The following is a 3,665-nucleotide window of genomic DNA, read 5'->3' as shown; positions in this document are numbered from 1 at the left end:
AAGAAAAAAAAAACAATAAGCCAAGGATCCAACCAGTAATACTGGCTGAAGGATCTTTAGCAAGGGAGGGAAGGGGAAAGGGAAATCCCTCGCTGCCAACTGAGCCGTCTGCCTGGGCAGCTGGGGAGCCTGCACCGCCACGCCGGCGGCATCCCGCTCTCCCTCCGTGCCGCTCCCCCAGCCGGCTCAGCATCGCTCCCCCAGCCCCGGCGTGGGCTTTTCTCCCCCCTCACTTACCAGCAGCACTGCCGACAGGCTCAGAACCTGACAACCGAGGGGAAAGTCGTCTGTCAGCATAGCCCAGGCACAGCTCCTCGCTCTGCCGCCCTCTCCCTTGCACACACATACACACACCAACACGAGGGAACGGGCTGGCGCTGATTAAAAGCCCGACCGAGCCAAAAGGAAGGGTAAATTACAGAAAGTGAGCGGCTCGCTCCTGGCAAAGAGCCGTCTGCTTCATCGCGAGGCAGCATGCACTCAGGCAGAACGCAGCGTGCAGCTTCAACTTGGGCAAAATTCACTTTAAAATAAAGAAATCGGTAAAGCAGCACTGCCCAATGCCTCACAGCGCAGGATGGGGAAGTCCGTACAGCAGAGGGAGATCAAGCCCAACACTTGTCACAGCCTTTTCAGTGCCTTTCGACAAGAACCGCTAACAGTACATTAGAAGACAATGCTTTATTCATAATGCACGAGGCTTGCAGCAGGACCTATGGCTGAACTGGCGGCTCGCACAGGGCAGCAAACAGCCCGGTTCTACAAGGGTCCCGTGGGTGAACCCCACACCAAGCCCAGGCAGAGCAAGAAGCGAGACACAGGGATTTCTCTTAACACCACTGGGGTCCATCCTCCAGGTAGGGGGAAGAGGACAGACATGTCTTTTGTCACACCGACCCCACCCAAATTCCACTGAGATTTGGTGTTTTCAGCCAAAGACACTAAAGCTTAAGGGTTAGAGTTAAAGGGAAGGCAGGGGAAGGAGATATCATAGTGGGGGTCTGCTACAGGATGCCTGATTGGGAAGACCAAATGGATGAGGCCCTCTATGAACAGATAGGAACAGCTTCACATTCACAAAACATGGTCCTCGTGGGGGACTTCAACCACCCCGATATCTGTTGGATGGACAACACAGCAGTGCACCAGAAATCAAAGAGCTTCCTGGAATGTATTGATAACTTCCTCATCCAGGTAGTACAGGAACCCACGAGGAAAGGTGCTATGCTGGACCTTGTCCTCACCAAAGAGGAGGGATTGGTGAGTATTGGCTTGGTGAGCCTTGGCTGTAGTGATCATGGAATGGCAGAGTTCAAAATCCTTAGGGTGTCAAAGAGGGTGTGCAGCAAGCTTGTTACTCTGGACTTCAGGAGAGCAGATTTGGAACTCTTCAGGGAACTGCTTGGCAGGGTGACATGGGGGAAGGCCTTGGAGGGAAGAGGGGCCCAAGAAAGCTGGTCGATATTCAAGGACCATCTCCTCCAGGCCCAGAAACACTGCATCCTGAGAAAAAGGAAGGCAGTCAAGAACACTAGGAGGCTCCACGGACAAACAAGTTGCTCCTGGACTTACTTAAGCTCAAAAAGAAAGTAAATAGGGAGTGGAAGCAGGAACAGGTTATCTGGGAGGACTACAAAGAAGTTGTCCAAGCAGCCAGGAAGAAAACTGAGAGCTTGTCATGAGGGATATGGAGAAGGCTGACTTCTTTGCCTCAGTCGTCACCAGCAAGAGTTCTAGCCTCACTGCCCAAGTTGCAGAAAGCAATAGTAAGAACTTGGAGAAGCAGATCTGCTTGCTGTAAATGAAGATCAGGTTCAAGACCACTTAAAGAACCTGAAGGTGTACAAGTCCATGAGACCCAATAAGATCTATCTATGGGTTCTGAGGGAACTGGCGCATGAAGTTGCCAAGCCATTATCCATCATGCCTGGTGAAGTTCCCACTGTTAGGAAAAGGGAAACATAACCCCCGTAACAGTGTCAGTGGGTAAAGGAAGAGCTACTAATGTCATCTACCTGGACTTGTGCAAAGCATTTCATACTGTCCCCCATGATATCCTTGTCATCAAATTGGAGAAAAATGGATTTGATGGATAGACCATTCACTGGATAACGAATTGACTGGATGGTAGAACTCAGAGTTGTGGTCAACAGCTCAGTATTCAAGTGGAGATCAGTTACGAGTGCTGTTCTTCAGAGATCAGTGTTGAGGCCAGTGCTCTTTAACATTTTTGTAGGTGACATGGAGAGTGGGATTAAGTGCGCCCTCAGCAAGTTTGCAGATGGCAACAAGCTGAGTGGTGCAGCTGACACACTAGAGGGAAGGGATGCTATAAAGACGGACCTGGACAGGCTTGAGAGGTGGGCCCATGCCAACCTCATGAAGTTCAACAAGGCCAAGTGCAAGGTCCTGCATCTGTGTCAGGACAAACTCAAGCACAGAGACAGGTTGGGCAGAGACTGGCTTGATAGCAGCCGTGTGGAGAATGATTTGGGAGTGTTGACTGATGAAAGATCCAACATGAGCCAGCAGTGTGCACTTGCAGCCCAGAAGGCCAACTGTATCCTAGGTTGCACCAAGAGAAGTGTGACCAGCAGGTCAAGGGAGGTGATTCTGCCCGTAACTCTGCTCATGTGAGACCTCACCTGGGGTACTGTGTCCAGTTCTGGAGCCCCCAACACAAGAAGGACATGGAGCTATTGGAGCGGGTCCAGAGGAGGGCCACAGAGATGATCAGAGGGCTGGAGCATCTCTGCTATGGGACAAGCTGTGACTCTTCAGCCTGGAGAAGAGAAGGCTCTGAGGAGACCTTATGGTGGCCTTCCAGTACCTGAAGGGGCCCACAGGAAAGCTGGAGAGGGACTTGATATAAGAGCAGGTATCAACAGGACAAGGGGAAATGGTTTTAAACTGGAAGAGGGTAGATTTAGACCAGATATCAGAAAGAAATTATTTACTGTGAGGGTGGTGATACACTGGAACAGGTTGCCCAGTGATGCTGTGGATGCCCCGACCCTGGAAGCATTCAAGGTCAGGCTGGATGGGGCTCTGAGTAACCTGCTCTAGTGAAAGGTGTCCCTGCCTACAGCAGGGGGTTGGAAGTAGATGATCTTAAAGGCCCCTTCCAACCCAAACCATTCTGTGATTCTAAGCAGAGCAGTTTGCCACACCAGGAAAGTCAGGCTCCCATGAAAACAGCTGGCTGTGATGTCTCATGCCAGTTGCATAAATGTGGAACGCTGACACACACAGCAATTGGTGGAAATGTGAATATATTAATTAGCCTAAGCAAGCAAGCCCCTATTTAAAAAGCTTAAATCAGTTTTTAGAAACATAACTTGGCTACTTCAAAACCCAGATAGGCAGTGTAATAACAGACAATTCCTGCCTGCACAGAGATTAGGATAATCCATATGAGCACAAATACACACACAAGGATAAAAACAGATTCTATACAGCAGATTCTATACAGATCTATACAATATCAGAGAGGTTTCAGCTTTGGGATCTGTTACGTGCAAGAAGGTACGAAACCAGGCTCAGGCTGCTGATATTGCACAACAATTCACCACTTTCACTCTCTTGTGTTACATATTCCAGAGTGAAATTGAAAACTAGAAGCCTTCCATCCATTCATGTAAAAAGCAGCTTTTCAGTAAGGGGAA

At 49.7% G+C, this 3,665-nt stretch overlaps 1 protein-coding gene across 3 annotated transcripts in view; it reads right to left on the bottom strand.

Annotated features, from left to right (window-relative positions):
- PDE1C (phosphodiesterase 1C) overlaps positions 1–3,665 on the bottom strand; it is a 311,651-nt gene that overhangs the window by 176,926 nt on the left and 131,060 nt on the right. The window lies entirely within an intron of this gene.

The sequence above is a fragment of the Meleagris gallopavo genome, chromosome 6 (assembly GCF_000146605.3).
Source record: "Meleagris gallopavo isolate NT-WF06-2002-E0010 breed Aviagen turkey brand Nicholas breeding stock chromosome 6, Turkey_5.1, whole genome shotgun sequence".
Lineage (NCBI taxonomy): Eukaryota > Metazoa > Chordata > Aves > Galliformes > Phasianidae > Meleagris > Meleagris gallopavo.
This window is presented reverse-complemented; position numbering and strand designations above follow the sequence as displayed.